We start from the raw sequence: 24,690 nt of genomic DNA, 5'->3' as shown, positions 1-24,690 counted from the left end.
CGTGTTCATCTATTTCTCTGTGATGTTCAGACAGAATGGTGAATTTAGCATCTGAGTATGCCAAAAGATGCATATGGACATGTTTCAATATTGCTATGCAGAGCAATGTGGAAAATATTTTTGTCAGGATTGTACGATCAGTGCTAACTTTGCATCAGGCCAAAATATGTAGTTCTTGACATACCAGAACTTACTCAGATATTTGCGGTGTCTAAAGTAAGATTTACTAACTGCCTTTTTCTGTCAATTTTCCTGGCTTTGTGTTCTTTAACCTTTTTAAACCATATGGGATCTACAGCTCTTGCCAAGGGTATAGTCTCATGACAACATTTCAATTTACAGCAACCTTCTTTCAAAAGCATGTCTCTACCAAGTACCAAGAAGAGGTGAGAGTAGCTACCCTCAACATCAAGGCAGCATTCAACCAAGTATGGCATCGAGGAGCCTTAGCAAAGCTGGAGTCAAAGGGAACATCTTCCAATGGCTGGAGTCATACTCAATGCACAGGAAAGTAGTTGTCAGAGGCTAGTCATCAGAGCCCCAGGACATACTGCAGGAGCTTCTGAGGGAAGCATCCTCATCCCAGCCATCTTCAGCTGCTTCATCATAAGGTCAGGAATGGAGCTGTTTGCTGACACATTCTTTATTGTTCAGCTCCATTTACAATTCCTCCAATAATGAGTCAGTCCATCCCAGGCTACAACAGAACCTGGATAACATCCAGGTTTGGACTGACAAGTAGCAGGTAACATTCACACCACATTAATGCTAGATAATGACCATCTCGAACAAGAGAAAGCACAGCCACCTCCCCTTGACCTCCATTGTCACTGGGTCAGAATCTGGAATTACCATCATTGTGGGAGCAACATCACCACAAGATCTGCAGCGTTCAAGGAGAAGGCCCATCACCAGCACCTTAGGGTAACTAGGGATGGATAATCAATGCCGGCCTTGCCTGCGTCACCACATCCCGAGAACAAATGTTTTAAAAAATGAAACAGTGTTGTAGTTGAAAGAGGTAGTAGTTATAATAAAGGTAGCATTCTTTGAACTCTAAATTGAACATTGAGGTTTCCACAATATGGAGACAGTCTTATTTACAATGCTAGTACAAAAACCTACCCATATGTTTCATGTAGTATGCAAATATATTCTGCATTCTCAGTGAAGCGAAGGTTAGGTTACCCTTCATGATGCTACTAACTCTGACACAGTCAAAGACCCAACACAAAAGGTTCTACAAAACTATCCTAAGTAGATGACATTTTGTTTCAGTGATGCATAGTCTTGATCCACTTACAACTGTAGTCAACATGTGGTCTTCTCAAATATTTTGATTGTCTGAGGTTATTACGGTTGCTCAAGTATAGCTAGAAACTTCATAAGTTACTCAAGCAGCAAAGAATTTCGTTATAAAATAAGCATTCCTATATTTAAACTATTGCATATTAGGATTGAAATTTACTTTGAGCTGGTGAGTCCCAAAAGCTATATTTAATTATTATCATTGCAATGGTCTTACAAGATGCTGAGATGTTTCCAAAACTGTCAGTTATACTGTTTTAAGGACGTTGACTTTGATAAGCTTAAAATAAAGCATATTACATTATATGCACAGAAAAAAAATTAATTTCCTTCTCATTGAGAGTATTAAAATTGACACAAGTTCTCAAGATTTATCATTGATTAATAAAGGAGCTGCGTATTCACTCTTTTTTACCTCAACCTTGTTATCCAAAGAAAAAATGATAAGTTTATATTCTTATCTGATTGACTGGAGTATGGAGCTTTCAACTGTGTCCTCTATTAAGTAAATTTTTCTTTTTTTCTTTCTTTCCTCCTGAATGTACTGACTCATGCAGCACCCACACTCACATATCTCACAAAGGTTTGCATTGAATCCATGCCCAATGACTTATGATATTTTGGTACTCTGCTTTACTGCACAAAAAGAAATACTACCTGTTTCTATTTCTTATATCAGCTATCCTTGTAATCTCTAATTTAGACTGGAAGTGTAGTGCCAATTTTAATGATATATTAGTTTACGTTTGTAATTTACACACATTCCTTAACACCAGTAAGCATAGTATCAATAATAGGCAGGAGAATACAGGAGAAGTCAGGCAGTCCCCAGGATGAAGTTTATAAAATAGAATGAGCTGCTAACGCTGTTGTATGATAAATTGTTTTTCATTTTAATAATTATATGGTTGTGTTTTATTTCCCATTCAACCATGGAGTATAATGAATCCTAAAATAAGTTCAATGTAAGGACTTTAGGTGGAGACAAAGTGGCTGAATAAAAGGGACTGTGAAAATAAACACCACAGTAAATAAATGAAAAAGAGCCTCATATAGAAATGTGAAAGTAAAATGGAAAAATTAACTGGAAATCTTGCAGAAAATTGGTAATATTTTTCAAACAACTATTTGGAGTATTTTTAGCAGCTAATAATTAAGAATACAAAAGAATGCAAGCATTATCCAGCCTTTGGGAAAGTATATTGTGGATGATTATATTAACATCCTAGCTTTGGCTGAAACTTGATTTATGAATGGCAACATCTTGCCCCTAACCAAAGCCTCTCTGCCTGGCTAGACTTTCCACCATCTGCTCCACCTAAATTGCCACGGTGGTGATGTGACTCTTATTACCAAGTCACAACTTGGCCTCACTCCCTACTGCTCTGGCACGTTCTCCTCCTTCAAATATCTTAACCTATTCCATCCCTCTCACATCTCCTTTAAAAGCCTCATAATCAACAGTCTTCCCAGATCTCAACTTAAGTTTCTCCCCAAGATATCCTCCCTTTTTTCTGCCCTTAGTTTCTGCAATGAGTGATTCCTCATTCGCAATGATTTCAATCTCCATCTCAGTTCCTCTTATCCTCTCTTCCCCCCCAATTCACTGCACTCCTGTCCTCCCTAAACCTTTCCTTTCATATGACCGCTCCTTCCATATTATGGCCACCCTGTCAACCACGACATCTCCCATGGTCACTCTACTCTCATGGTCTCAATCACCAAAAAACTGATCTCTGCCTACATCCTTGTATCTCTCAACAACTACATCCCCCTAATCTCCTTCAATTGTACTTCCTTCTGGAAAAAAATCTCCCCCAGTTTGCTTAGAACTGCACTCTCAATCTTCCAACAGACTAGCCTTTGGCCTTCTATTCACCGATACCTCTGTATCTGTTGATTTACTCAACCACACCTTCACCTCCATCTTTGATGTCCTCATCCCCAGCAAAGACCTTCACTGTTGCGTTTCCCTGTCATTCCCCCTACTATGGTCCCCATCTTCATTCTCTCAAGTCCAAGGGACATAAACTTAAGCATATTGGCACACATCTGCCTTAGCCATCCATCTCCATAATCATTCTCTCCCAAATCTTGATCTCCTCTACCTACTACTCTAGGATCATCCTGGAGGGCAAAGACAACCCCGGGTTCCTTTCCTCTAACACCAATCAGCTCCTTAAACCTTCATACACTCACCTCTAACAGGAGCTCACGCATTTCTTTGTCACCGATACTTTGTCTTGGCTACAAGTGCAGGTCAGAGACTAGATATTCTGCGGCGAGTGACTCACCTCCTGACTCCCCAAAGCCTTTCCACCATCTACAAGGCACAAGTCAGGAGTGTGATGGAATACTCTCCACTTGCCTGGATGAGTGCAGCTCCAACAACACCCAAGAAGCTCGACACCATCCAGGACAAAGCAGCCCGCTTGATTGGCACCCCACCCACCATCGATGCACCGTAGCTGCAGTGTGTACCATCTACAAGATGCACTGCAGCAACTCACCAAGGCTTCTTCAACAGCGCCTCCCAAACCCGCAACCTCTACCACCTAGAAGGACAAGGGCAGCAGGCACAAGGGAACATCACCACCTGCAGGTTCCCCTCCAAGTCACACACCATCCTGACTTGGAAATATATCGCCGTTCCTTCATTGTCGCTGGGTCAAAATCCTGGAACTCCCTTCCTAACAGCACTGTGGGAGAGCCTTCACCACACGGACTGCAGTGATTCAAGAAGGCGGCTCACCACCACCTTCTCAAGGGCAATTAGGGATGGGCAATAAATGCTGGCCTTGCCAGCAACACCCACATCCCATGAATGAATAAAAAAAAGAAAAAAATACAGAGACCATCTATTCAGCAGTCTCTGCTGCTTCCCCGTCCCCTCACACAAGAAGCAAAACTTTCCCACATTCCCCATTCTACTCTAGCCCTGACCCCTCATCTCTCTCTAGTTTCTCCCCAATCTCCCTCTCTGCCCTCTTTCAGCTCATCTTGCCAGGAGACTCACTCCCTTGACCCCATTTCCACTAAGCTCCTGACCACCCAACTTCCCTTCCTGGCCCCCATGTCAGCTGGTTTAATAAATGTTTCCCCCTGCTCAGGCACAGCCTCCCTCCCTTTCACCCACTCTTCAAAAAACCACCCTCAATCCTAACACCTCTGCCCACTCTCAGTGAAAATTAACATTTGTGGACCTCGAGTCAGTGACTCCCCAACCAGAGGAAATATTCTTTCCCTATTTACTCTATCAAAATCCTTCATAATTTTGTTTTCAAAAACTCTTTTAAATCTTCTCTTAGCTTTCTCGGCTGCAGTGGAAATAGTCCCAGCATCTCAAATCTGTCCTCATAACTATAGTTTCTCATCACTGGTATCATGCTGGTAAATCTACGCTATAAGTGCTCTATGTCCCTAGTGTCCTGGGGCATCCAAAACTGCACACAGTACTCTAACTGTGGCCTAACCTATTTGCTCTTGTAATCTGTGCTCCTATTTATAAAGCCAAAATGTTGTTGGCCTTTTATATGGTTTTATTTATTGCATGTGCACTTTCAAGGAATTAGTTCTCTCTGTTCCTTCCACTCTTTTCAGCATCTTTCTATTGAGTTTATATTCACATTCCTTGTTTTTCCTTCCAAAATGTATTACCTTACTGTCTCTACATTAAAGTGCATCTGCCACCTGCCCACAAATTCTGCTGTCCTCCCCAAGTCTTTTACAGTCCCGCTCTCTGTTTGCTCATCTCCTTGCTTTGTAGAGTAAACACGTAAACTAGCTTCATTTGTATCATTATAATAAGGAAAATATTTCTGTTCCTTCTAGGCTACAGGAATGTCACTAATTATAATGTTGGATTTCCTATTTTTATTCATTCTTGCTTCAAGTTTAACTGCAGTGCGATGGTTTCCCAGAAATCTTCCATGTGCTGTGACTGTGAAGAATGCCAGCTCTTTCATACAGTTTGATTGCAGAAATCGCCTACTTGAAAAGGTGCCAGAGGGCATCCCTGCCAATGCTACCAGCCTTAACTTAGCCAAAAATCAATTCCAAAATATCTACAATAATTCCTTCTCTAAATTACACAACTTTACCATACTGAACCTAAAAAATAACCATTTATCTCAAATTGGGTTGAATCATAGAATCATAGAAAATTACGGTACAGAAGGAGGCCATTCAGCCCATCGTGTCCGCGCCAGCTGAGAAACGAGCCACCCAGTCTAATCCCACTTTCCTGCATTTGGTCTATAGCTCTGCAGGTCACGGCTCTTCAGGTGCACATCCAGGTATTTTTTTAATGAGTTGAAGGTTTCTTCCTCTACCACCCTCTCAGGCAGTGAATTCCAGACCCCCACCACCCTCTGGGTGAAAAAAAATGTCCTCATTTCCACTCTAATCTTTCTACCAATCACTTTAAATCTATGCCCCCGGTTATTGACCCCTCCGCTAAGGGAAATAGATCCTTCCTATCCACTCTATCTAGGCCCCTCATAATTTTGTACACCTCAATCAAATCACTCCTCAGCCTCCTCTGTTCCAAGGAAAACAACCCCAGCCTATCCAATCTGTCATCATAGCTAAAATTCTCCAGTCCTAGCAACATCCTCGTAAATCTCCTCTGCACCCTCTCTAGTGCAATTACATCCTTCCTGTGATGTGGTGACCAGAACTGTGCGCAGTACTTAAGCTGTGGCCTAACTAGTGTTTTATACAGTTCCAGCATAACATCCCTGTTTTTATATTCTATGCCTCGGCTAATAAAGGAAAGCATTCCAAATGCCTTCTTAACCACCTTATCTACCTGTCCTGCTACCTTCAGGGATCTGTGGACAGGCACTCCAAGGTCCCTCACTTCCTCTACACCTCTCAGTATCCTCCCATTTATTGTGTATTCCATTGCCTTGTTTGCTCTCCCCAAATGCATTACCTCACACTTCTCCGGATTGAACTCCATTTGCCACTTTTCTGCCCATCTGACCAGTTCATTGATATCTTCCTGCAGTCTACAGCTTTCCTCCTCACTATCAACCACACGGCCTATCTTTGCGTCATCCGCAAATTTCTTAATCATGCCCCCTACGTTTAAGTCCAAATTGTTAATGTATACCACAAAAAGCAAAGGACCAAGTACCGAGCCCTGTAGCAGCCCACTGGAAACAGCCTTCCAGTCGCAAAAACACCCGTCGACCATTACCCTTTGCTTCCTGCCACTGAACCAATTTTGGATCCAATTTGCCTCATTCCCTTGGATCCCATGGGCCTTTACTTTTTTGGCCAATCTGCCATGTGGGACCTTGTCAAAAGCCTTGCTAAAATCCATGTAGACTACATCAATTACACTACCCTCATCGATCCTCCTTGTCACCTCCTCGAAAAATTCAATCAAGTTAGTCAGACACGACCTCCCATAACAAATCCGTCCCGACTGTCCTTGATTAGTCTGTGCCTTTCTAAGTTTATCCTGTCCCTCAGAATTGATTCCAATAATTTTCCCACCACCGAGGTTAGGCTGACTGGCCTGTAATTACTCGGTCTATCCTTCGTTCCCTTTTTAAACAACGATATAACGTTAGCAGTCCTCCAATCCTCCGGCACTACGCCTGTATCCAGTGAAGTTTGGAAAATGATTGAAGCTTTCCGTAGTATTGAGTTCCCAGTGTCGATCATAGGCTTTCTTTTTCTGCCTTATCTTACCCTGAATGTTTCTTGACATCCAACGGGCTCTAAATTTGGCAGCCCCTCCCTTTATCTTTATGGGAACATGTTTACCCTGAACTACTTGAGTCACCCCTTTGAATGTCTCCTACTGCTCTGACACTGATATTTGTGACAGGGGCAAGTTAACAGATGGCAGTTTCTCCTCCCTGATAAAAGTACAAGAATTGTACCTGGATGGAAACCGCCTCTGGCGAATCCCCAGGAGACTGCCATCTAGTTTACAACTGATCAACCTCAATGACAATAAGATTTTAAATATAACAAAAGAGAACCTACCAAACCTGTCAAATATAGAAACACTTCACTTGTCACAAAACTGTTGCCATTGCAACCCATGCAATGCAATCCATATAGAGGATGGGGCATTTTCAAGTGGCAACAAACTGAAGGTTCTCACACTTGGCTCGAAAAATTTAACTTCTCATCCTCGTAACCTGCCAGAAACTTTAATGTGGCTACGCCTCGGTGAAAACAGGATTCAAACTACAAACCAAGACGATTTTAGTCATCTGGTTGATCTGGAGTTCCTTGATTTAACTGGAAACTGCCCCAGATGTTACAATGCTCCTTTACCCATGTGAACCCTGCCCTGGAGGTGACTCCATTCACAAACATCCTTATGCTTTTCAACACTTCAAAAATTGACACACTCTCCAACTTTCTGGCAATTCCCTCTATACAACACCGAGCAGCTGGTTTCAGAACATAACTAGTTTAAAAGTTCTGCAACTTAGACGGAATTATTTGATACATGAAATTGCTATTGGAGATTTTTTAAACCATTTACCCAAACTGGAGGAGCTTGACTTGTCATTCAATTACTGCTGTGAAACATACCCAGAATACATGATTCTATCAAGTAATTTTTCCAAATTGGTTTCTCTTAAAAAATTACACCTTCAATACTATATTTTCCAAAAAATTGAGGAACAGCAACTAAAACCATTATTCAGTCTCTGGTAATCTCATTCAACTCAACCTCAGTACTAACTTCATCAGACAGTCAAAGTTAAGAATGTTCAGAAATTTCACATCATTACAGGTTCTGGATTTATCTGAGAATATGTGCACGCCTCAATCGGACAGCACAGGCTCCCTTGATAACAATATAGATTCAAACAGTCTTGTCATCTCTGTAAAGAGAGCTTTGGAAGGTATAGGGTCGGTTACTGAAACAGAATAGGAGATGGGTATCAAGACAAATACAATACATTTGGAACTTCAGTGAAATGGGAATGCCGCTCTTATGGGAAGACATTGGACTTGAGCCAAAACAGCATTTTCTTCATCAACCCAAAGCAATTTGAAGGCTTTGAGGAAATAAGGTGCCTGAATTAGTCATCAAATGCAATCGGGCAGGCTTTCAATGGCACTGAGTTTACCAACATCCCCAATCTGAAATATTTAGACCTTTCTCGTAATTCCACTGATCCAGCTTATAATAATGCTTTTAAAGAACTGGACCAACTTTAAGTGTTGGATTTAAACTGCAACTCCCACTATTTTGCTGTGGAAAGTGTTACGCACCAACTGATGTTTATTGAAAACCTTAAGTCTCTGAAAGTGTTAAATTTAAATTGGAACAAAATCTTCACCTTGACAGAGCCAGGACTGAATAGTAATTCGTTAGAAGTATGGCAATTTCAAGGGAATCGGCTAGATATGGGATGTAGCAGACCATAGATACATTCATTTGTTTAAAAATAACTAACTTAGCACGTCTTGACATAACCAATAATGGACTTTGCTATATTCCCCACAATGTGTACAGAAATCTCCCACTTAAACTATCATTTTTGTCTCTGGCACATAACAATTTCCGTAGCTTTGACTTTCTTAAACTACAGTGGTTTAAGAATCTTCAAATCTTACGTTTGTGCCACAATGAGTTAACCACTTTAAACGATGAGTTGCATAATGATGTAAAATCTCTGCAAAATCTTTTCTTGAATCACAACAAAATATCAAATCTTCCAGATAGCTTCCTTGTAGGTGCCAGTCATCTGAAATACCTTGAGCTGAGTCACAACAGGCTGAAAATTGTAAATCAGATGGTTTTCCCAATTGGTATTCCAAATTATTTTAAAATGTTGCTTTTAGCAAGGAATACGTTTCAATGAACTTGTGAATTTTTGCCGCTCGTTGTATGGATTAATTCATATGACGTGAATATTCCCCGACTATCCACAGGCATCACCTGTGCTGAACCTACTCGGCTTCAAGGAAAGAGTATCATTTCACTTGATCATCATTTGTGTACAATGAATGGACTTACTGCCTCGTTGTACTTCCTTTTCTTTCTAATTGTTTTGTGCACCGTTGTGACAGCGGTTACCAGTCAGCTGTTTTACTGGGATGTTCGCTATTTTTACTATTTCCGCACTGCTAAGGTGAAGGGGCAGCAGTATCACTCTCTTACAATGCAGAGTAATTGCTACGATGCATTTGTTGCTTACGACACTTCGGATCTGGCTGTGACAGACTGGGTTGTGAATGAACTATTAGTTCATTTGGAAGATAAAGGAGAAAGGCACTTTAGCCTCTTTTTTTTTATTCGTTCATGGGATATGGGCGTCGCTGGCGAGGCTGGCATTTATTGCCCATCCCTAATTGCCCTTGAGAAGGTGGTGGTGAGCCGCCTTCTTGAAACGCTGCAGTCCGTGTGGTTCTCCCACAATGCTGTTAGGAAGGGAGTTCCAGGATTTTGACCCAGCGACGACGAAGGAGCGGCGATATATTTCCAAGTCAGGATGGTGTGTGACTTGGAGGGAACGTGCAGGTGGTGTTGTTCCCATGTGCCTGCTGCCCTTGGCCTTCTAGGTGGTGGAGGTTGCGGGTTTGGGAGGTGATGTCGAAGAAGCCTTGGCGAGTTGCTGCAGTGCATCCTGTGGATGGTGCACACTGCAGCCACTGTGTGCCGGTGGTGAAGGGAGTGAATGTTTAGGGTGGTGGATGGGGTGCCAATCAAGCGGGCTGCTTTATCTTGGATGGTGTTGAGCTTCTTGAGTGTTGTTGGAGCTGCACTCAGCCAGGCAAGTGGAGAGTATTCCATCACAGTCCTGACTTGTGCCTTGTAGATGGTGGAAAGGCTTTGGGGAGTCAGGAGGTGAGTCACTCGCCGCAGAATACCCAGCCTCTGACCTGCTCTCGTAGCCACAGTATTTATATGGCTGGTCCAGTTAAGTTTCTGGTCAATGGTGACCCCCAGGATGTTGATGGTGGGGGATTCGGCGATGGTAATGCCGTTGAATGTCAAGGGGAGGTGGTTAGACTCTCTCTTGTTGGAGATGGTCATTGCCTGGCACTTATCTGGCGCGAATGTTACTTGCCACTTATGAGCCCAAGCCTGGATGTTGTCCAGGTCTTGTTGCATGCAGGCTCGGACTGCTTCATTATTTGAGGGGTTGCGAATGGAACTGAACACTGCAATCATCAGCGAACATCCCCATTTCTGACCTTATGATGGAGGGAAGGTCATTGATGAAGCAGCTGAAGATGGTTGGGCCTAGGACACTGCCTTGAGGAACTCCTGCAGCAATGCCCTGGGGCTGAGATGATTGGCCTCCAACAACCACTACCATTTTCCTTTGTGCTAGGTATGACTCCAGCCACTGGAGAGTTTTACCCCTGATTCCCATTGACGTCAATTTTACTAGGGCTCCTTGGTGCCACACTCGGTCAAATGCTGCCTTGATGTCAAAGGCAGTCACTCTCACCTCACCTCTGGAATTCAGCTCTTTTGTCCATGTTTCGACCAAGGCTGTAATCAGGTCTAGAGCCGAGTGGGCCTGGCAGAACCCAAACTGAGCATCGGTGAGCAGGTTATTGGTGAGTAAGTGCTGCTTGATAGCACTATTGACGACACCTTCCATCAATTTGCTGATGATTGAGAGTAGACTGATGGGGCAGTAATTGGCCGGATTGGACTTGTCCTGCTCTTTGTGGACAGGACATACCTGGGCAATTTTCCACATTGTCGGGTAGATGCCAGTGTTGTAGCTGTACTGGAACAGCTTGGCTAGAGGCGCAGCTAGTTCTGGAGCACATGTCTTCAGTACTACAGCTGGGATGTTGTCAGGGCCCATAGCCTTTGCTGTATCTATCGCACTCACTTGGTTCTTGATATCACGTGGAGTGAATCGAATTGGCTGAAGACTGGCTTCTGTGATGGTGGGGATATCGGGAGGAGGTCGAGATGGATCATCCACTCGGCACTTCTGGCTGAAGATGGTTGCAAACGCTTCAGCCTTGTCTTTTGCACTCATGTGCTGGACTTTGCCTCCTCCTCCCATTAGTTATTTAATTGTCCACCACCATTCACAACTGGATGTGACAGGACTGCAGAGCTTTGATCTGATCCATTGGTTGTGGAATCGCTTAGCTCTGTCTATAGCATGTTGCTTCCGCTGTTTAGCACGCATGTAGTCCTGAGTTGTAGCTTCACCAGGTTGGCACCTCATTTTAGGTACGCCTGGTGCTGCTCCTGGCATGCTCTTCTACACTCCTCATTGAACCAGGGTTGATCTCCTGGCTTGTTGGTAATGATAGAGTGAGGAATATGCCTGGCCATGAGGTTACAGATTGTGCAGGAATATAATTCTGCTGCTGTTGATGGCCCACAGTGCCTCATGGATGCCCAGTGTTGAGCTGCTAGATCTGTTCTGAATCTATCTCAGTTAGCATGGTGGTAGTGCCACACAACACGTTGGATGGTGTCCTCAGTGTGAAGACGGGACTTCATCTCCACGAGGACTGTGTGGTGGTCACTCCTACCAATACTGTCATGGACAGATGCATTTGCGACAGGTAGATTGGTGAGGACGAGGTCAAGTAAGTTTTTCCCTCGTGTTGGTTCGCTCACCACCTGCCGCAGGCCCAGTCTGGCAGCTAAGTCCTTCAGGACTCGGCCAGCTCAGTCAGTCGTGGTGCTACCGAGCCACTCTTGGTGATGGACATTGAAGTCCCCCACCTAGAATACGTTTTGTGCCCTTGCTACCCTCAGTGCTTCCTCCAAGTGGTGTTCAACATGGAGGAGGACTGATTCATCAGCTGAGGGAGGACGGTAGGATTGTAATCAGCAGGAGGTTTTCTTGCCCATGTTTGACGTGATACCATGAGATTTCATGGGGTCCGGGAGAGTCAATGTTGAGGACTCCCAGGGCCACTCCCTCCTGACTGTATATCACTGTACCGCCACTTCTGGTGGGTCTATCCTGCTGGTGGGACAGGACATACCCAGGGATGGTGATGGAAGAGTCTGGGACGTTGGCTGAAAGGTATGATTCTGTGAGTATGGCTATGTCAGGCTGTTGCTTGACTAGTCTGTGGGACATCTCTCCCAATTTTGGCACAAGTCCCCAGATGTTAGTAAGGAGGACCTTGCAGGGTCGACTCGGCTTGGTTTGCCATTGTCGTGTCATGGTGCCTTGTGGTTCGTCCGGTTTTATTCTTATTATGACTTTTCGTAGCGATATTTTACAACTGAGTGGCTTGCTTGGCCATTTCAGAGGGCAATTAAGAATCAACCACATTGCTGTGGGTCTGGAGTCACATATAGGCCAGACCGGGTAAGGACGGCAGGTTTCCTTTCCCTGAAGGACATTAGTGAACCAGATGGGTTTTTACGACAATCCGGTAGTTTCATGGCCACCATTACTGATTTCATGGCCACCATTACTAATACTAGTACTTTAATTCCAGATTTTTTATTTAATTAATTGAATTTAATATTCGCTAGCTGCCATGGCGGGATTTGAACTCGTGACTCTGGATTTTAGTCCAGGCCTCTGGATTATTAGTCCAGTGACATAACCACTATGCTACCGTACCCCTTGGAAGAGAGAGATTGGGGGTTAGGAATGGCTGTTGTCGACAATCATATGTATGTCCCCTTGTTCTAGGCCCCTCAACTGTTAGAAACAGTCTGGCGGTGAGTTTCCGCAGGGGTTCTCCCACTCATACCCTGTATTTTCGGTGGAAGTGTGAAGTTATGGTGGGCGAGCTGGAGAACCCCAATGGATGGTCACTTCCTCTATCTCTAGCTCCTCTGTTCCAACTCTTCATAATTTTAAACACTATCAAATCACCCCTGAATCTCTTCTGTTCTAATAAAAACAGCCCCAATGTTCCGAGTCTTCATATTTGTATTTCCTCATACCACACAGCATCCAAATGAATCTGCTGCCTCAATATCCTTCCTATTCTGTGACGATCAAAGCTACATACAGCACTCCAACTGTGGTCTTACTAAGGTTTTATATAGATTCACCATGCATCTCGACTTCTATATTCTATACTTCTTGCTATAAAATCCAGTATTCCATTAGCTTTCACTGGCATTATCTGCTTTTAATGTCTTGTGAACCCAAATCCCTCTCGCAAGACATTCCTCCATCCTCTATTTGAACAGAGACATTTTGAATGTGCTAATGATTCTGTTAAGACAGCAGGCAGAGGAATGTCATACAAATGTGTCAAGCATTCATCTAATATTATCATAAGAACATAAGAAATAGGAGCAGGAGTAGGCCACATGGCCCCTCCAGCCTGCTCCACCATTCAATCAGATCATGGCTGATCCTCGACCTCAACTCCTGCCCGATCCCCATATCCCTTGATTCCCCTGGAGTCCAGAAATCTGTCTATAACAGCCTTGATTATATCAATGACTAAGCATCCACTGCCCTCTGGAGTAGAGAATTCCAAAGATTCATAACCCTCTGAGTGAAGAAATTCCTCCTCATCTCAGTTTTAAATGGTCGACCTCTTATCCTGCGACAATGACCCCTAGTTCTAGACTCTCCAGCCATGGGAAACAACCTCTCATCATCTACCCTGTCAACCCCCCTCATAATCTTATATCTTTCAATGAGATCACCTCTCATTCTTCTAAACTCCAGGCAGCATAGGCCCAGTCTACTCAATCTCTCCTCATAGGACAACCCTCTCATCCCAGGAATTAATCTAATGAACCTTCGTTGCACCGCCTCTAAGGCAAGTTTATCACTTACAGAAATGTCTAGCCTGGTGAGTCTGGTACAAACAGATATTTGACCAGGTTTGCAAACACAGGTAGTGTGTTCATTCCTGTTCTACACATTTTTTAAAACTTTGATTTGTTGGCTAAGAAAACAAAAACAAGTGATTGTAAAAGTTCACGTTACATCAGATGCAAAATCCATAATGGTGTAAATGTTTCCTGGCACCCATGCTGAGTTTAATTGTTGGCTTTTTGTAATGTAAGAATTATGCATCCATATCACTTTAAATATTGATTTCCGGCTCCCCAATGGTTGAACTAATATGCCGCTGCATAGTGTAGCACTGAGTGGTAAAGAAGTTGGGAAGATCGCAAGTTTGACTCTCGTTCTGTGCTGAGTAACCTTATCTCTACCAGGGCATCAAAAGGAAGCAAAAGTTGACCTCGACCATTCTAAGTTAGAGATGGTACAAAATCACCAAGGTTCTCACTCCAGAATGTTGAGCTGTGATCTCTGCTGGCAGGTGCAGGAATGTGGGCATGGGATGAGGATATGATAGGCTTGGCTGTGATGCCCTACAAATTTAATAGGCTGTCAATATTGTTTAGATTCCCAGGTGAAAAATTGTCACTTGCTTAAGTCAGCCAGTCTCCATGGAATCCTACCCTAGCATCTGACAGCATCTTCAGGGGAAAGGAGACAACTGGGAGAAATTCTGATTTCAAACTTCTCGCTAAATTATTAACAGGAGGCTGGAGATTCAAGTTCTGAGCTGCCAAGGCAACTTTTCCTCAACAAACAATTTGCATTTTTTATTTTCACTGACTCCATAAACAGTCAGAAATGTCTGTGAAAAATGTAGAGTTGCAGCAGGGCACTAGATGATGCTCCTGTTACTGTGCTACACTGCTCCTGCTTCTGTGTTCAAAATGGCCCAGAAATTGCATCGCGCAGTGAGTGTTGTGATTTGGATTTTTTCCCTCATCCTTCAGCTTCAATTATTTTTCTGCCGCAAATTGCTGGAAATCCGAGTTGATATGGCAGGGCAAGGTCAAGGAGGCATCTGGGACCTCGGTGAATGGTGGGACCAATAGTCTATCTCCTTAACCAATGACATTTAAGGATAGAGAAAGTAACAGAGCGAACGACGGTGAAGGAAATAGGGTGAATTAGAGTCAAATTAGATACGGAAAGAGAAATAAAGAGAGGGAAAGAAAGATTGGATTAAGAGAGAGAGAAAAAAAGAGACAGAAAGAAACAGTAAGAGAAAAATTTAAAATTTAAAAAGCTCTAGGAACAATTTACCACCTGCAAGAGGGAGACTCCAGCGTTTCAGTTGTTCCCTTTCTGGGCCTCCAAGGTTGTGTTTCATGTCAGGACAATAAATCACCCCATTCACAGGGTCCTTATGCCATGAAATAGCAGCTCTAACTTTCTGCGGCGAGTTTAATTCATATTTACGGCGCAAATTCAGCAATTTCTTGACACTCATGGGGAGGTTGACGACGAGCTCCCGGTTTTGTGAAGCTAACGGCGGAGCAAATCGTCAAGCAATTTGTGGCAATTCGCAACTCACAATGTATCTCTTCCTCGCCACAAATTGCTGGGTTTTATACGCACTAATAACGGCGTGCGCATTAAACTCGCCATTATTTTTCCAGCAAAGTCTGGGCCATTATCCCCTGATTATCACTAACTCTCTATTGCTAATTTTATTCATTTCTTTGGTAATTTTTTTACATTTGCAGTTACTTGGTGTGCACAACTTCAGAGAATTATCTAAAATAATACATATATATATCTAGTACAAAACATAGGTTTCAAAGGGACTGTTAAATAGGAATACAAAAAGCCCCACAATCCCAGTATGTTGAGGTTAGCGTAGAGCAGGGAATGTCCTGGGTAGAGGTCATGGGGTGCTATTGCAGTCAGCTTGGCAAGTTGCTACAATGCATCCTGTAGATGGTACATACTTCAGCCACAGTGCACTGGTGGTGGAGGGGATGGATATTGAGTTCAGTGGCAGGGGTACTGATCAAGAAGACTGCTTTGTCCTGGATAGTGTTAAGCTTTGTGAGTGTTACTGCAAAGTTGTTACCACTTGGCATAAATGTTTGCCGTTTTCCCCATATTCACCTCCAGAGGGCAGTGGTAATCAAAAAAAAACATATTTGCTGCACACCTACTAATCCCAAGCGACAGGTCAAATTCACCCAGAACTGCCAACTTTGAGCAAACCAAGGAATTTAGTCATGAATCAGCTGCACGTGCAAGGAGTTATCTTGCACCAAAACCATGATGTGTTTTTTTTAAACTTCTTTTATCTTCCTTTTCATTGATGCAGATATGTTCAACATGATTTAGATCACAAGCCTGTCACTGAGGTTTCTTTTCTGGGTTTCCCTTCTCCACTGAGTTACTTACCAAGTACATGACTGTCAGCTGCATGAAAACTAGATAGAAACATTGTGGAGGTGGTTAATGTTTGAGTTTAGGCTGAGTACACTTACATATATTTTACTTTCGAAGGAACAACTCTAAACTTCCTCAAGAACCAGGACAGTACAGTGGCTCAGAAAATCACAACAGCGCTTAATTTCCAAGAGGCACCAGGTGATCTCTGCCAGGTTAATCAATTGGCTGTCTATTCTTGCATGAGGCAAGCAATTAATGCCATGTTTGGCAGGGTAACTCGGTCCAGGAGGAGCAAGACAAATGGGTGAACAGGCCATTAATCGTTATCGGATCACTGGGTTTCTAAGTGCATTTGGAGCTATAGATTACACTCATATGGTCACATGGGCCCCTACAGTCAACCCACATCATTATGTGAACTGAAAGGCATTTCACTCCCTTAATGTCCAATTAGCGTGCGACTACAGGCACAGGTTTCTGTACGTCAATTTTCGGTTTGCAGGGAACTGCCTTTATAACTTCATCCTTCGGCACTCCAATGTCCTTGCACTCTTTCAGAATCAGAGGCAAAGACACTGGCTGACTTCTTGGAGACAAGGGATATCCAATGCTATTACCTTTGAGAAGGACCACCAGTGAAGTGAAGAAACATTACAAGAAGTCACACATCTGCACTTGAATTAAGATGAAATGGGCAATGTTGAAGGGAACATTCAGGTGTCTCAATAGGTCTGGGGTTTCCTTCCAGGATTCCTCCAGTACTGTTTTGCGAATTGTACTGACCCGCCACATCCACCACAATTTTGCTTTTCAGAAAGCCATGGAGAGCAAAATTCCTAAGGGGGATAGAAATTCTGCAACTGAACCCCCTGAGACAAAGGAGCATGGACATGAAGGGGTCACAGCAGGGTCACAGACAGCAGCAGGGAAAGGATTGTGAGACTGACAGATTCTCTTTTCCTTTACTTTATTCTCACACTGCCACCTGCAAGCTTTAGATGTGAGATATAGACAGCTGATATATGTGAATATCAGCAAATTGGAATGGAGCTGACCCTCCTCTCAGGGCCTTTGACTCTTGTAATAAACTCATGACTGACTGCATCTCTGGGTTTGGCTTCTCTACAGCTTTGGTCTTTCTTCTACCTATTAAAGTATCTGAGGTGACTGAGTAGAGATATCTCCTTGTTGTTCTTGAAGCGCTCTCCTACTAAATCAGTGGTCACTGATCTGCAGGAAAACAGAGCTTAATATCCCTTAGAACCTGAGAGGGAGTATACCAGCCATACTCCATTCCATGATAGATGTTGCCCTGGATATATAGATCTCTCCATCCGGTAGATATAGTTCTCTGTCGTCAATGCCTCCAAAATGGAGGTGCTAACTTGCCTGCAGTCCTCTGTGATAGCTAAGATATTTGCAAATGAAGCTGCAGCTGTCACTTGCTCCAGCATGCACTGCATTAATTAAAAGCTCTCTTTGATATTGCCAGGATGGCATTAGACTCTGCGATCCACCAGCGTCGGACATCACCGAAGACTCTGTTCAGGAATATTATTCTCCACCCCCAATTCTTTATCCTCTAACTTCTTTGTGAGTTGTGAATCACCCTATGTTAATTCCTCATCTAGACTATTTGTATCACCCTCATTTAATCTTTCTGGGTGGGTGAGTGCAAGTGAAAGGATTCATGACAGGAGTGGGTCAATTTCTGCTGGCAGTGTCAGATGTTTAAGGTTCTGGCGTTGGCTCCTTCTCTCTTTGCAGCATCTTTCTTGCTTCTGGCTTCTGTGGAGATAAGAGGAATCAGAAATGTAATGAGCTGTCCACTTTTTCCTTCCTGTTAGGTTCACGTAAGGGTCACCTCAGAGTATGAGTTGTAAAAAAGAGAAACCATTTTTGTTTTTGGAAGGTCAGCGTAAACTGTGTGCTGTGTTTACAGGCCCTCCCACATCTCCATCCCCTAGCTGAGCAAGTTCCTAGGATTTCCATTGTCTTCTCCTGCCAGATTAAGAAGTGGGTGTCTGCTGTCCCTCCTTCTGTTGCCTGGCATTCTAGAGAATTGTGCACTATTAATGCCTGCATGAGAAAAGAATGCTATCAGGCACAGAATGGTTTATTTCACAACTATTAGAGAACTCTGATCACTTCTCCTATGAAGCTCCCATAGAAAAAAATCATGCTTCAAAGTGTCTGCATTGCAGGATTCTACAGCCATTTAATTTAATTATTTCATGTGAGAGAGTCTGTACAGTTTATTTAGGCCACAGGGTATATCTTCATGTTTGTTTCTGCACTTTTAGAGTTAATACTCGTCTGCAGTCAGTAAAGTTTAAAATAAAGATGACTAGCATCTTCCTACCATCATACTTTGCTAACCTGATGAAGTCTTTGAACTTCTTCCTGCACTGGAGAGGGGTCCTAGGGTTTGGGCCGTTTCCACTCACGGCCCGTGCCACTTCCTTCCACATGGTTTTGGCTGTTGTCTTGACAGGTGTCTTGCCACCAATAACAGCATCCCTCCAGGGCCTTATTCGGTGAGCAGAGGATTAATGCTGAGGATTAATGGTGACTCTTCCATCATCATCCCTGGGTATGTCCTGTCCCATCGGCAGGACAGACCCACCAGAGGTGGTGGTACAGTGATATACAGTCAGGAGGGAGTGGCCCTGGGAGTCCTCAACAGTGACTCCGGACCCCATGAAATCTCATGGCATCACGTCAAACATGGGCAAGGAAACCTCCTGCTAATTACCACCTACCGCCCTCCCTCAGCTGATGAATCAGTCCTCCTCCATGTTGAGCTCCACTTGGAGGAAGCACTGAGGGTAGCAGGGGCACAGAATGTGCTCTGGGTGGAGGACTTCAATGTCCATCACCAAGAGTGGCTCAGTAGCACCACGACTGACCGAGCTGGCCGAGTCCTGAAGGACATAGCTGCCAGACTGGGCCTATGGCAGATGGTGAGCGAACCAACACAAGGGAAAAACCTACTTGACCTCATCCTCACCAATCTACCTGTCACAGATGCATCTGTCCATGACAGTATTGGTAGGAGTGACCACCACACAGTCCTCGTGGAGGCAAAGTCCAGTGAAGTCCCGTGAAGACACCATCCAACGTGTTATGTGGCACTACAACCGTGCTAAATGGGATAGATTCAGAACAGATCTAGCAGCTAAAAACTGGGCATCCATGAGGCGCTGTGGGCAATCAGCAGCAGCAGAATTGTGTTCCAGCACAATCTGCAACCTCATGGCTCGGCATATTCCTCACTCTACCATTACCAACAAGCTAGGGGATCAACTCTGGTTCAATGAGGAGTGTAGAAGAGCATGCCAGGAGCAGCACCAGGCGTACCTAAAAATGAGGTGCCAACCTGGTGAAGCTACAACACAGGACTACAGCTATACAGCGGAAGCAACATGCTATAGACAGAACTAAGTGATTCCACAACCAACGGATCAGAACAAAGCTCTGCAGACCTGCCACATCCAGTCGTGGATGGTGGTGGACAATTAAATAACTAATGGGAGGAGGAGGCAAAGTCCAGCATGTGAGTGCAAAAGACAAGGCTGAAGCATTTGCAACCAACTTCAGCCAGAAGTGCCGAGTGGATGATCCATCTCTGCCTCCTCCCGATATCCCCACCATCACAGAAGCCAGTCTTCAGCCAATTCGACTTACTCCACGTGATATCAAAAAATGGCTGAGTGCACTGGATACAACAAAAGCTATGAGCTCTGACAACATCCCAACTGTAGTGCTGAAGACTTGTGCTCCAGAACTAGCCGCGCCTCTAGCCAAACTGTTCCAGTACAGCTACAACACTGGCATCTACCCAACAATATGGAAAATTGCCCAGGTATGTCCTGTCCACAAAAAGCAGTTCAAATCCAATGCCAGCCAATTACTGCCCCATCAGTCTGCTCTCAATCATCAGTAAAGTGATGGAAGGTGTCACCGACAGTGCTATCAAGCGGCACTTACTCACCAATAACCTGCTCACCGATGCTCAGTTTGGGTTCCGCCAGGACCACTCAGCTCCAGACCTCATTACAGCCTTGGTCCAAACATGGACAAAAGAGCTGAATTCCAGAGATGAGGTGAGAGTGACTGCCCTTGACATCAAGGCAGCATTTGACCAAGTGTGGCACCAAGGAGTCCTAGTAAAATTGACATCAATGGGAATCAAGGGGAAAACTCTCCAGTGACTGGAGTCATGCCTAGCACAAAGGAAGATGGTAGTGGTTGTTGGAGGGTTGGAGGCCAATCATCTCAGCCCCAGAACATTGCTGCAGGAGTTCCTTAGGGCAGTGTCCTAGGCCCAACCATCTTCAGCTGTTTCATCAATGACATTCCCTCCATCATTAGGTCAGAAATGGGGATGTTTGCTGATGATTGCACAGTGTTCAGTTCCATTCGCAACCCCTCAGACAATGAAGCAGTCTGTGCCTGCATGCAGCAAAACCTGAACAACACCCAGGCTTGGGCTGATAAGTGGCAAGTAACATTTGCGCCAGGCAATGACCATCTCCAACAAGAGAGAATCTAACCACCTCCCCTTGACATTCAACGGCATTACCATCGCCTCATCCCCACCATCAACATCCTGGGGGTCACCACTAACCTGAAACTTAACTGGACCGGCCATATAAATACTGTGGCTTCAAGAGCAGGTCAAAGGCTGGGTATTCTGCAATGAGTGACTCACCTCTTGACTCCCCAAAGCCTTTCCACTGCCTACAAGGCACAAGTCAGGAGTGCAATGGAATACTTTCCACTTGCCTGGATGAGTGCAGTTCCAACAACACTCAAGAAGCTCGACACCATCCAGGACAAAGCAGCCCGCTTGATTGGCACCCCATCCACCACCCTAAACATTCACTCCTTTCACCACCGGCGCACTGTGGCTGCAGTGTGTACCATCCACAGGATGCACTGCAGCAACACGCCCAGGCTTCTTCAACTGCACCTCCCAAACCCGCAACCTCTATCATCTAGAAGGACAAGAGCAGCAGGCACATGGGAACAACACCACCTGCACGTTCCCCTCCAAGTCACACACCATCCCGACTTGGAAATATATCGCTGTTCCTTCATTGTCGCTGGAACTCCCTACTTAACAGCACCGTGGGAGAACCTTCACCGCATGGACTGCAGTGGTTCAAGAAGGCGGCTCACCACCACCTTCTCAAGGGCAATTGTGGATGGGCAATAAATGCTGGCCGAGCCAGTGATGCCCATATCCCATGTACGAATAAAAAAAAAGTCATTCTCTAAAGAAGTTTGCTGCTCTTCTCTTAATAGATTTCATTGGAGCCATTTCAAAACCTGATTGTCAGTTGCTTCTGTTTTAAGTGCAGTCCAGCTTTAAGTCCTGCTGTGGTGCCCCTCAGAAAGATTCAGTCAATTCCCCTCATTCCCTGAAGAATTTGCACTGCTTCCTAGGTGCCGTAGGCTAATTTCTGGCAGAATTCGTATTTGTGTCCCATCCAGCAATATTAAAATAAGCTGACCCTGCAATTTCAGTGGGAATTCAGAATATCCACACTTCTGGCAACAGAAGTGGAATTCCATTGAAATTCCAAGGTCAACGACTCCAAAATCTCACCAAAGAGATTTGGCAGATGCAATACAATATTGGAAAATGTGAGGTTATGCACTTTGGCAGGAAAAATCAGAGAGCAAGTTATTATCTTAAAGGCGAGAAACTGGAAAGTACTGCAGTACAAAGGGATCTGGGGGTCCTAGTGCAAGAAGATCAAAAAGTTAGTATGCAGGTGCAGCAGGTGATCAAGAAGGCCAACGGAATGTTGGCTTTTATTGCTCGGGGGATAGAATATAAAAAAAGGGAGGTATTGCTGCAGTTATATAAGGTATTGGTGAGACCGCACCTGGAATACTGTATACAGTTTTGGTCTCCATACTTAAGAAAAGATATACTTGCTCTCGAGGCAGTACAAAGAAGGTTCACTCGGTTAATCCCGGGGATGAGGGAGTGGACATATGAGGAGAGGTTGAGTAGATTGGGACTCTACTCATTGGAGTTCAGAAGAATGAGAGGCGATCTTATTGAAACATATAAGATTGTGAAGGGGCTTGATCGGGTGGATGCGGTAAGGATGTTCCCAAGGATGGGTGAAACTAGAACTAGGGGGCATAATCTTAGAATAAGGGGCTGCTCTTTCAAAACTGAGATGAGGAGAAACTTCTTCACTCAGAGGGTAGTAGGTCTGTGGAATTTGCTGCCCCAGGAAGCTGTGGAAGCTACATCATTAAATAAATTTAAAACAGAAATAGACAGTTTCCTAGAAGTAAAGGGAATTAGGGGTTACGGGGAGCGGGCAGGAAATTGGACATGAATTTAGATTTGAGGTTAGGATCAGATCAGCCATGATCTTATTGAATGGCGGAGCAGGCTCGAGGGGCTGATTGGCCTACTCCTGCTCCTATTTCTTATGTTCTTATGTAAAACTTCAGGCTGGACAGCTTTAAGACTGCTTCTGATGGCTGTGCATTGCTGTAATGGCACAATGCATTGAAATCTGCCGGGGTACTGCAGATTTCAATGTATACCCCTAATACATAGAATTAATGGACCTTATAAGGCTTACATCATGGAGCAGTGAAAACCTCCTGCTCCCCAATGCAGGCCTATCAGAAAACTCCAGAGCAGTGCAAATCCACCGAACAGCCTCTGACCCTGGATTTCTGCAAATTTCCTGTATTACTTATTTTTAAAGTTGCAGTTAGCAGAACTAGTTCTAAATTTATCATTAATATTCAGGGTTTCCATATAGAGGTTGTGTATTCGTCTAACCTTGACCGACACATAGGCAGACAAAATCCCATTCAGCAAGCAGTAGCAGATACTATTTTAAATTTATTACAATACTGGGTTTAACTAAAATTTCATAGAGATCCTTAAGATCTGAAACAGGGTGTGTCATTAGGTCCACCAGTCAACACAGAGAACATCTCCTAACTCACACAAAAGTATTTTATCATCTTATCTGACTTTGGAAAGAGAATGCTAAAATGCAGGTTTATCAATGCACTGGAACACACGTTCTCAACCACACACACAACAGAACACTAGCCTCATTGTTTCTTTATCAACTGTTCCAAATGAGATTTTATCCCAACAGTGAATGCATTACTTAGTGACTAAAAATCTTACATTTCAATTCAAAGCCTTCCAGTGATCAGATACAAGAAGATTACAAAGTAGCACACTCATCAATGAGTCCTCGTGGTGCCATAATCAGGAAAAACAGTACTCAAGCAGTTTGCACCAGTCACCTGACACCCGTGCTGAAGTCACAGCCTTCAAGTCACATGAAATACACATATATTTTTTAGAATCTGTATTATGTTCATGGTGGTGGCATGATTCACTTTTGGATGGGGGTTTTACTGTAGCAATAGCAGGTTAGGCTGCAACATATCAATGATACATGACATTTACATTGAAACATTCATCATGACGATGTATCAAGTGATAAACCACATTTAATTGGTATATATTGTGTAGAGAACAATGCCTGTACAGGAATGATTACAAGGCAATAATCTTATTATGGAGCTCAGCAATGTCGTTGACATGAACTTTGCCCTGATACCATTCCTACATATCCCTTATTTGTTACAATATATTCTGAGGAGCTTTTGGGACAGGTTCTTTTTAATAAAGAATTCTTTGATTTTCTTCTTTCCTCTTCCGAAGGTTCTGACTCTTGGCAAGTTACAGATTCATCTCTACAGGTCATTCCATACTTCACCCATGTGGTCATTCTTCATGTGTGAACCTAGACAGTGAGTGTCGGCAAGCCATTCAACTTTGGGGACACAAGGCCTGAACCTGATTCACTCCTCAAAAGAGGTCTTCTTGAACCCCTCTTCCCTGCCTCCTCCACACTCACCTCCAACAACAAGCGTGAGGAGCTCATGGACTACTTGGTCACTAAGATTGAGACCATCCATTCGTCTGCTTGTGCCGCTTCCCTCCCTTCCCCTAGCCCACCAAGCCAAACTTCCCCTTCGGCTCCCCCTGCCCTAGCCCTGAACTCACATCTTTCTCTAGTTTCTCTCCTATCTCCCCTCATACCCTCTCCAAGCTCAACTTGACCATGAGACCCATCTCCTGCTCCCTCGACCCTATTCCCACCAAACTGCTGACCACCCAACTTCCCTTCTTGGCCCCCATGTTAGCTGATATTGCTACTGATTCCCTCTCCTCGGGTACTGTCCCCCTCCC

The 24,690-nt window shown here is 44.0% G+C and overlaps 1 pseudogene; it reads left to right on the top strand.

Moving 5' to 3' along the window:
* Positions 1 to 775: 775 nt before the first annotated feature.
* Positions 776 to 24,239, top strand: LOC137326824 (toll-like receptor 8; annotated as a pseudogene).
* The last annotated feature ends 451 nt before the right edge of the window (positions 24,240 to 24,690 follow it).

This window comes from Heptranchias perlo, chromosome 11 (assembly GCF_035084215.1).
Source record: "Heptranchias perlo isolate sHepPer1 chromosome 11, sHepPer1.hap1, whole genome shotgun sequence".
Classification (NCBI taxonomy): domain Eukaryota; kingdom Metazoa; phylum Chordata; class Chondrichthyes; order Hexanchiformes; family Hexanchidae; genus Heptranchias; species Heptranchias perlo.
The sequence above is the reverse complement of the archived record's forward strand: the minus strand, read 5'-3'. Positions and strand labels throughout refer to the sequence as shown.